Source organism: Lepidochelys kempii, chromosome 14 (assembly GCF_965140265.1).
Source record: "Lepidochelys kempii isolate rLepKem1 chromosome 14, rLepKem1.hap2, whole genome shotgun sequence".
In the NCBI taxonomy this organism is placed as follows: Eukaryota; Metazoa; Chordata; order Testudines; family Cheloniidae; genus Lepidochelys; species Lepidochelys kempii.
The window spans coordinates 6,254,872-6,264,826 of NC_133269.1; positions in this window are offsets into that span (position 1 = coordinate 6,254,872).

Sequence of the window (9,955 nt, forward strand, 5' to 3'; positions counted from 1 at the left end):
ATGTAGGAAGTGTCGAAGCTACAGCTGCTGTGGTGCAGACATACCCTTAGTACTAGAGCTGGTCAAAACTTGGAGTATCAACTCTGTGGAAAATTTCTGAAATACTTTTCATTTTGAATCAGAAGAAAAGTTGAAATTTCCCATGAAATGAAATTTCTACAAAATATCATTTGAGTTCATTGAAACAGTTTGTTTTTGACTGTATTTTTGTATTTTTTATATTTATTTTATAAATTGGTAATTGGTTTCGAGTTGGTATTCTACTTGGCTTGGAAATTGGTACTTGGTTTGCTCAATTGGTATTCTAAATGGGCATTTGTAATTTTTCTAACTGGGATTGTTACTGTAATATAATACTTTAAAAAAATTGAAACCATAAAACATTTTGAAATGAAGTGTTCCATTCTGACTCCTACTCCCATGCCCTAGATTTCACCTGCCTTCCCAGCAGTCAGCACTGTCTCCAGTGATCTTATTGATAGCTGTGCTTTTACCAGCTTCACTGGGTCCTAGCAATCCTAATAGCTCTCCTAGAATAAATATGTATCAATTCTTGGAAACGCACCCAAACTGATCATATCATGACCTAATGTAGACACTTCCTGTATCAGCAGAAAGGGTTTTGGTGTAGGTAACCTATCTCTCTGACAGAAAAATCCTTCCATCAGCCTACCTATGCCCACACTGTGGGTTAGGTCAACTAACTACAGTGTTCAGGGTGCAAAATCTTTCATCGCTCTGAGTGACGTAGCTAGGAGTGAAACACCGAGAGTTCATGGTAGACAAAAAATTCAATGAAACAAAGAGCAAAAATATCAATGCAAATTCATATCAGTTAATGTAATTAACATAGGAGCATTTTACACTAACATTAAGTATCAGATCTTTCTTCAATAGATCCATGGGGGAGAAAGATTCTCTGTGCGTATATTTACCTGTCTGGTTGAAAGAAGTTTCCATTATCTGCCCCCAAAACTTAAAACGCCACTTCATGTGGTTCAAAGACTATACAGGGGTGGAGGGTGTTTCTTATACATATTTAATGTGAAAACCTTGTAATGAGATGCCTCGCATATTGACCAACTGAATTATATCACAGTAGCCTTTAATACATTTAATAATAAATGTTGATACACTGAGTGCCATCCTGTTGCCACTGAAATCAACATGAAAGCTCCTATTGACTTCAGTAGAAGCAGAATCAAGTAGGTTTTAATTGAAAGCCTTATGAGTTCTTTGAGCCATGCCAGTTTTTCAATATGGAATTGTAACGGAGTTTGACATTTTCACATCTGTTGGTTTAAAATTTTGATCCTAGAAGAGGATCCCCATTTTGCACAAAATCTTTCAAGGCCAGGACATTGAAAATAAATGTGAATGAGGGTTGTTTCACATCTCCTTTGGGTCATTTACAGTCTGACATTTAATTACACATATGGTAACTACTGAAAAACTTTGGGGAGAAATATAATTGCTGTTATTGATTTGGTACTAAGTGGTTTGAAGCAGAGAGTGACAAAATGATATTCAGTCAGGTGTCGGTGGTGTTATTCCCTGGGGATGTCTTATATCCACAATTGTATGTAAGGTTGTGTAAATCCCAGATAGTGCCCAGGGATTCTGTTGAGTGAAATTTTATCAATGACGCAGATTACCACCCCAGTCTAATGATGATGGAATAATCATTATTCCTCTGGCTGTGTGGTCCATAATATTTCTTCTTAAAGTAAAAGAGAAAAGAGTAAAACGTTTCTAGGGACACTTTTGTTTATCGCAAGATCACACAAAATCCAAAGAACAGACTGTTTGTGCAGGTGCTGATGAAGGGGAAAGATGCAGCTGCCTCTTACCCAGAGGAGGATACAACTGACTTCCTGAGCCACTGGCCTCAGGCAAACCCTCTCACTGGCCAAACCTTATTGTGCAAGAACATCTGGAGATTTATGCTGCCGTGAAAGGGATGAGGAAAGAGGAAGCTGCCGCTGCTATCAATTGGTACAAAGACAAAATAATGCCAGTTAGAGTTTCGTGTTTCAGAAGAGAGAGGGAGTGAGGAAGCTCTCCTGAACGTCTCTGAATCACTTAGTAGGAGCTATCTTCCCCCACAAGCCCAGGGGAGTATTTAGAACCTACTCCTTCTGTTGTGCTGTCTCATGGGGCAATGTTTATTCACAGATAACCAAGATGTACCCATTATCAAACCATGTATCAGAGGGGTAGCCGTGTTAGTCAGTATCCACAAAAACAAGGAGGAGTCCGGTGGCACCTTGAAGACTAACAGAAAAATGCCCAAATAAATCTCCCTTGTTGTTATCAAACCATGAAATGTTCCTTTTACAACTTTTCTTTTCCCCTCCCCACAGATTATGAAGGCTCTGAAGCTTCAGGAGTATTGTAAAAAAGCAGCTGGAATATTATCTGCTAGGATAACTATCAAGATGTTCTTATATAGAATGTTGGGCCAAATTCTGCTTCCAGTCACACCAGTGCTGCATCTGAAATAACGCCACTCGAGCCCGTGGAGTTGCTGTGCATTTGTACTGGTGTGAAAGGAGAGCAGAATACAGCCTTTCATGCATTAACATGGTTTTTCATTTCAAACACGGTGAAATCTCTATTATGGAGCAAAAACTCAAGTTGTGTCTTGTGAATTATCTTTAGGAAAATGTTATGGCAAGCTTCACAGAGTCCGTGAAAAATTAAGTTAGTAAGTTTTATGAGTCTGGACCTGCCCGCACTTACATAGACAAGATTCTCATTGCTTCCCATGACCCAACAGACCTGGGAATGCATTTTGGTCCCTATCATTTTTGAAGGGAGTTTCTTCTGGATGATCATAGAGCAGAAAATTGCACAGGATGTTTCTCAAGTAATGTATTTAAATCAATTTCTTTAAGTCACTGGATACCAGTTGCAAAGTTAACCCAGAACCTGAGCATTGGTGTGTGCGTGCGTGAGATTTATTTGTTGGCACTGGAAGGCATTTGCCTGCTTCTGCGTGTGGCGGCAGATTATTTTCAAATCTATTTTGGATTATTTGTAGCAGATGTATTTTATTTTGTTGTACACAAGATACTTTTTCTGAGTCTCTCTTGCTCATGTATTATTTAGATCTGAATTAAGAGAGTGTGTTTTTAAAAAGTGGGCCAGATCCTTCCCTCACTTACCCTTTGGCAAGACCTATGGCTTCAGTGAAGTAGCCCAGGAAGAACAAAAGGCAGAATTTGGCTCACAATGGCTTTCCTCCATTTTAGTAGTGTTTTGTACTGAGCATGCTGTGTAATCTGACACTTCTGCTTCTGGATGAACCATCAGCTGGAATGGATGCTAAAAGACCAGTGCCATGTGTGGTGAGTAATGCCTGAACTAACTATGAGGCCTGTTTAACTAGAGACCTAAATCAATTCAATGTCAAAGAAGATTAGAGCTTTCGGCCACCGACAGAGTTGGCCACGCTCACTTTAGAGCAGTAATCATTGGACAGCCAAACAGCCTAGCCCTCAACGGAGCTGTACATCAATATTTTGCCTCTTGCCAGAAGGTTGGGTAGGAAGAAAAGCTCTCTGTGTCTACTCCCTAAACTCCTCACTCACCCATGCAAGGACAGTTGTGTTTTTTTTCTGAACTGGCTAACCCATCTTTCATAAGTGGTTCCAACTATGTTACCTGAAATGACACTATTCTGATTCTGACATGCCAAAATTAAACTCATTTAAGCTACAGTAGGTACAAAGAAAGCTCTTAAAAACTGTCTGGTCTAATGAATTCAGCCTGTAGCAAATTTTATTTCAGAACATATCTATAGAATGGATTCCAGTCATGGATGGAAATGTTCTTGGTTTCTTTAAAGTCCTTCATGTACCCATCCATCTGTGGTTATTTTTGCTTAATGTAATGTTTCCTTTGCTGTTTGATGGGAAAATACAACGGGAAAACTTGTTTGGCTCTTCCTCACAGCACCCTAGTAAAGTTGGCATTAGCCCTGTTTTACAAATGAGGCCTGTAGAGGTTTACTAACTTGACTCACAGAGTGTGACTTAAGTGCCACATCAGGACAGCTGGGAATAGAAGTCAGAAGTTCCTGACTTCCTGTTTGTCTCACTTCTCCAGAGTCACAGGTAGAATTCAGCCTTTAAAGTTCATCTATATTTTTTATAACTTTAATAAAAACAATTGTCTACATTATGATGTGGCCATTTAATACACCCTGTTTGTCTCATTACTGGTGTGTTTTTTATGCAGCTAGCCTTTGGTTCCAAGTGGATGAACTAAAACACACAACAACCTAGCCAGATGAGCAATTAGACTCTATTTAGCTTCTCCAAGAAACTACTCTGGATTTTACCACGGTATCACTGTCACAGATGAAACTGCTAGTTAACACATCTGAGCTAGTTTCAGGTAGACAGCGAATTGCCTTTCTATGTTTCTTCCCTGATGTAATAGGGATTTCAGTACTGATGGAGATGGTATATACGTAACATAGGCTATGCAGTCTGGATTTTGATCTGACGTTTGTCCTGCAAACTGATTCCTCAAATATCGGGTAGGTGCAGTGTTAGCCCAAGATGTTGAGGATGCAGAACATGCCATACTGTGTCACAAACTCTTAACCTGTGACCCCACGGAGTAAGCAGTGGCTTGTGGTTCATTAGTTGCTCTACAATATTATTTACTTGGGAGCTTGTTCCTTCTAGTAACTGACCATGGGCCTCCATGTTGGCTGCAGCCCAGGAAGTACCACAGTGCCAGGTTTGCCTGGTGGTGGCTGGCTCTGCATCATGATGTTTTCCTCATTTGCCACCACCCTGGGAAGCAGCATGCTAATACTGGCTTCTTTACCAGCGGGGCGATGGGATAACAGCCTCTGTAGAGCTGGCCCCTGGCAGTGGTGTGTGGAGTGCGTTGGACAAGCCCTTTCAGATCCCAGAGAGAGCCCTTGTGAGCCAGAAACGACCTGCCTCTCTTTAGTGGCCACATATCCAAAGGCTGGAGAAAGAAAGCTGCCAGGCACAGCTTCTCTCCACTTGGATTACAGGAGAACAGGTAGATCCTACTGCCCATATAAAAGGGTCTCTTCTCAGCAGGTGGAAGGCTGATGGAGATGACCCTGTGCAATAGCTTATACAGTGGGTGATTTATTCCTGGGGCAAGTGCTCTCTTTTCGTACGTTTATTCTGCGTCCTGAGTTAGTGAGACTGAGAAGACTGCCTGGGAAAGGGTGTCAGATATCTGGGCTTTTATTTTAAATTTATGTTTTACATTTTTCTGAAGCTTCCATGTGCAGAGCTTAGCCAGACTTGGTTCTAGAATTGGTCTCTTTCCACAGCTCCAGGAAAGAATGAAGACCTAAGGCCAGATTCTTCTGTGTACTCAGGCCCCTTAACGCCACCAGAACTATGCAAAGCAGCTGATCTAGCCCAGTATGAGTTCCCTCATCATAGGACAACTTTCAGTTGATTCAGAGTTAATGCTTCACCTTACCTGGCCAAAATTCACTGCACTGTAATTATCCCCAGCTGGCACATTACCCCTTGATGATTGTTGCCTGCTGGCATAGATTTAAGCTGCCTCCTGGTCAGATCTAAACAATACCTATGGCTAATACAGGTCTACCCTCTGAAACGGGGAGCCATAACAGCCTTCCTGACACCCCATTGTCTAGCATCTGTGGAGCTGTATCTCCCCCCTTCCGCCCCCCCCCAAAGGGAATGTAATGTCAGCAAATCTTCCAATTTTGTAAATTAAAGTGTTGGGGTTTTTTTAAAAAATATTGCGTTCCATGAAACTTCCTCCCCAACCCCATAATTTTAAAGTGGCGTTGAGACATGACCTACCTCTCCACACTCTGGGGTATTATGATGAATCCCCTCCACCACCAAGCGGGTGCAGAGGAGAGCCAGCCAGAGACTCCAGCCAGTAGGGGCGGAAGCTGCCAAAGCAGGAACCCCTGTAACCCTGGACATTGAGGGAACTGTTTGGACTAGACTTCCTATGCCCTGTGCTGATTGGCTGTTTGCTCCAACCCTTCCCAAGTCCCCAGTCCCTTCCTCACAGTCTCCCCACGCTTGCACCTCTTACCCTCTTCTCTCCACTCCCCTGCCCTCTTTATCTCCCTTCCCTTCCTTTCCCCTTTCTTTCCATTAGCTGGTCACCTCCTAATTAACCCATCCCCCTCAAAAAAAAATGGAATTAACATGACGCTTGTCCCTATCCCACTGGTAGCTTTGCTCATGTGTTCTACCCCTTCACGCACCCTGCATATGTCTGGTCTGTTTAGATTGTAAGTTCTTCAGGCCGGGACCCATCTACTAATATGTACAGTGCCTCACATAATGGGGTCCTGTAGCAAAGCTGTCACTCCAGCACATCCCCTTGTGTCCAGATGTGCTGCCTCAGTTTCCCCAGTGTCATCTTTGGCCTACTTTAGTCATAAGAGTGACCTGGCCTTCCAGCTAAACTGCTTTACAGCATCACAACCCTACCTTTTCCTCACCAGATGCACCTGAGTCACTCTAGTCTTTCCTCCTCTCTAACCACAGTCTGCTGAGCCTCGATCAGCCTGTCAGCCCTGGGGCTAGCACATTCCTTACTCAGAGGTTCAGGCCGGCTGCAGCTTTTCAGAGCCTGTGTCTCCAGTCAGACTTGTCACTTGGCCCGGGAGAAGCCTCTCTGCTCTTCTCCCCTTCCTCCTTTTCCAGTCCTACCCTTGGCCTAAGAAGCAGCGCAGGTGCACCCTGGGATGGGCTCCCTGGCAGAAAGTTAACAGCTAAGATTGGTTTATATACCCTGTCACAGGCCCCACTTTTACTTGGCTGTCATGCGCTAATGTTATGTAAATAATAATACACTTTTTTAATCTGACCATAGCAATTTTACCATCTTTTTTGTTTTGTTTACCATGCCTAACAGCCAAGACTCACAACTGATGCTTGGCGTGTCGCTCGTGTCTGCCCGAGTACAGGGCACGTCTGCTTTTCATGAGCTACATGGTACACAAATCACCCTGGACGTGGCTGTGGCAAACCCTTTCTGGGCAGGGCCCCGCATGTTGCGTGCCGCTGATCTCCTGCAGTCCATCCTCCAATACAGCCTTAGCTTTTGTTGTGTCCCAGGTCATTCTGAATACTTCTAACAGTGGGTTTCTACCGCCGCCCTTGGGAACTTACTTAGAAACTGATGTACAGATCCCTAATTTTCACTATTGAATATGTGCCATAGAAGTCTGCCTCTGGCTCTGAAAAAGAAATAGAGATCGGATATAGTGCAGCTTTATAGCTTAACCTCTATTCTATATCGATGAAATTAGAAGAATTCCCTTTTAAAATATAGTGTTAGAGAAATTTAATGTTGTTTGATGTGCCTCGTTTCCACATGATAAAGGGGATTTCCAGCCAGTTGGAGTTACTTTACAGAACTCTGGTATATACAATATTTTGCCAACAAAGCTGTTAATCTGCTGAGTAAATAAGGCTCAACCTTTTGCCCTTCTACCTACATCACGGCATCCTTGCAGGGCGGTTACAGTCAGCTACTACTCTTGTAGGAAGGAACAAGAGATTTGACCAGGCAGAGCTTGTTTTTTATTTTTGTATTCAAAGTTTCAAGAGTTTCCTGAACCTAACTTTTGAGAGGAATTTTCCTTCAGCAGCTGGGCAACAGTATCCTCTGTTAGCTCTATAGAAAAGAGAGGAATCTGAAGAAAGAGGGTAAAGAGGGGGCAGCTAGTAAAGTAAACCAAAGTGGTCATGTAAGCCATGCCTTTTTGGCAGAATGATTGAAATGAAGGGTGGGAGGAGCCGCACAGAAGCATGGAGTGTATTACAACGATTAGAAAGTAACGGCAGGAAAAAGAAGACCTCTGCAGTGTTTACCGATCCATTACAAGAGCAAATATTCTGAACGCTTCTCAAAACTTTTCCCCTAAGGTAAGATCCCTATTTTTTTTAAAATTCCATTTGACTCCTAATGTATGAAAACATCTGGTAATTAAAGACTCTAAAACTAACATTTCTCCAGTGTGCTCTGCTGTTTTGTTTGTTTGAATTGCCTGATTAGCAGATGCAGAATCTTTCTAAAGGATGAAGTTTAAATTCTTTCTACTGAAGTTTTATTGCCATTTTAAGGCTTTATAACTTTTTCGTCTTATTTGTGGTCTAATAACAATATATTAACAATTTTTCAGCTTTTCACAGAGCATGCTTTACTGCAGCATGTATTCTGGTTTTAAAAGATATGTGTGTGTGTGTGTGTGTGTGTGCTAAATTTATTCTTCTGCCTTCTTTTAAAACCAGAATAAATCATACATACATACGTGTATGTGTATATATATGTCTAGAAGTGACGTTTCCTTTACATGTTTTTTAAAAATTCCAGTGGGGAGATATTTTTTTTGAAATTCCTCCATGCCGTTTTCCACCCTCTATGGAAGCATTGTGCTAATAAAGGGGTATGTCTACACTAGGCAGACTATATCAGCATAACTGTGTTGGCATAGCCCTGTAATGTAAATGCAGCCTACGTGGACAGAAGGGGTTTTTTTCTGTCAGTGTAGGAACACCAACTCCCCAACTGACAGCTTAGTCTACACTGGCATGGCTACATTAGTCAGGGGTGTGAAAAAACCCACACACCTAACTGAGGTAGCCATGCCAACATAGCCACCAGCGTAGACACAGCTACATCAACGGAAAGGTGCTTCCGTTGATGTAGCTAATGGCATTCAGGGAGGTGGTATTCCTACCTGGACAGAAAAACTACTTCTGTCAGTGCAGACTGTATCTACACCATGGGGCTATGCTGGCATAGCAGGGCCAATACAGTCTCCATAGCATAGACAGACCTTACCTTAGACCAGTGGTTCTCAAACTGGGGTTCATGAATCCCTGGAGGTTCGCAAAATGTTACAGGGGGTTCTTGGGGAAAAAATTCCCTAATGGTGGACAGAGCTGTGCTTAGGGACCCTGGGCAGCACGGGGCCAGCAGCCTGGAGCCTCTGGACTTCCAAGAGCTAAGCAGATCAAAGCAAGCATATCTATCACACTGAGGAGATTTAAACTTCAAGACTCCTTTTAAGAAATAGAAAGGGAGGTGGATACTTTTTGCTGTTTTTAAAATTAAATAGGCAGCTAGTATTGTTTTAAAAATTATTATGAAGAACAAGTTTAAGCTTTGTTGTAACGTGCGTTGTTTGCCTGAACAACTGCTCAAGACCTGAATGCTTGTATAGGAGGAACTCTTTGAGTTGTCTTCTTAAATACCTTCATGCTGTTTCACATCTGATACTCCTTGATGAAACGTAGGAGTCTTGTCTTATAACAGGCATATTCTAAGTGATACAAGCTACGAAAGTGAGATCTTGGAAGGGTGTTGCTGTTTTCATAATGTAATAAAAATACTGTAATGATAAATAATAATAATAAATAGTGTGTAATAAGCATGTCATAAAAACAAATTTTATATTTCCAGGATCACTGCTTTTATAATCTATACTCAGGTAAAGGAGAAAATCCCTGGAAATATTCATTTTTAGGAGGGGGTTTGCGAGACTTGACATTTTAGTGAAAGGGGTTCACAGGTTGTTAAAGTTTGGGAACCACTGCATTAGACTGAAGTGCTCTTTTGTTGACTAAACTGCATCTACACTTGACAGTTACATTGGCATAACTCTGTGGGTCAGGGGAGTGGTTTTTTCACAGCACTGACCAGAGCCGGTGCCAGGCATAAGCAAAATCAGTAATTGTTTAGGGCCCCAAACCACTCAAGGGGGCTCCCTATTCTGGGCAGGTCTATACTACCTGTTAAGTTGATCTAACTTAGTCGCTCAGGAGTGTGAAAAAGCCCGCCCCCGAGTGACACAAGCTTCACGCTGTCCACACCAGTGTTACGTTGGTGGGAGATGCTCTCCCGCTGATATCGCTTCCGCTTCTCGCCACGGTGGCGTACTTACGGCAAT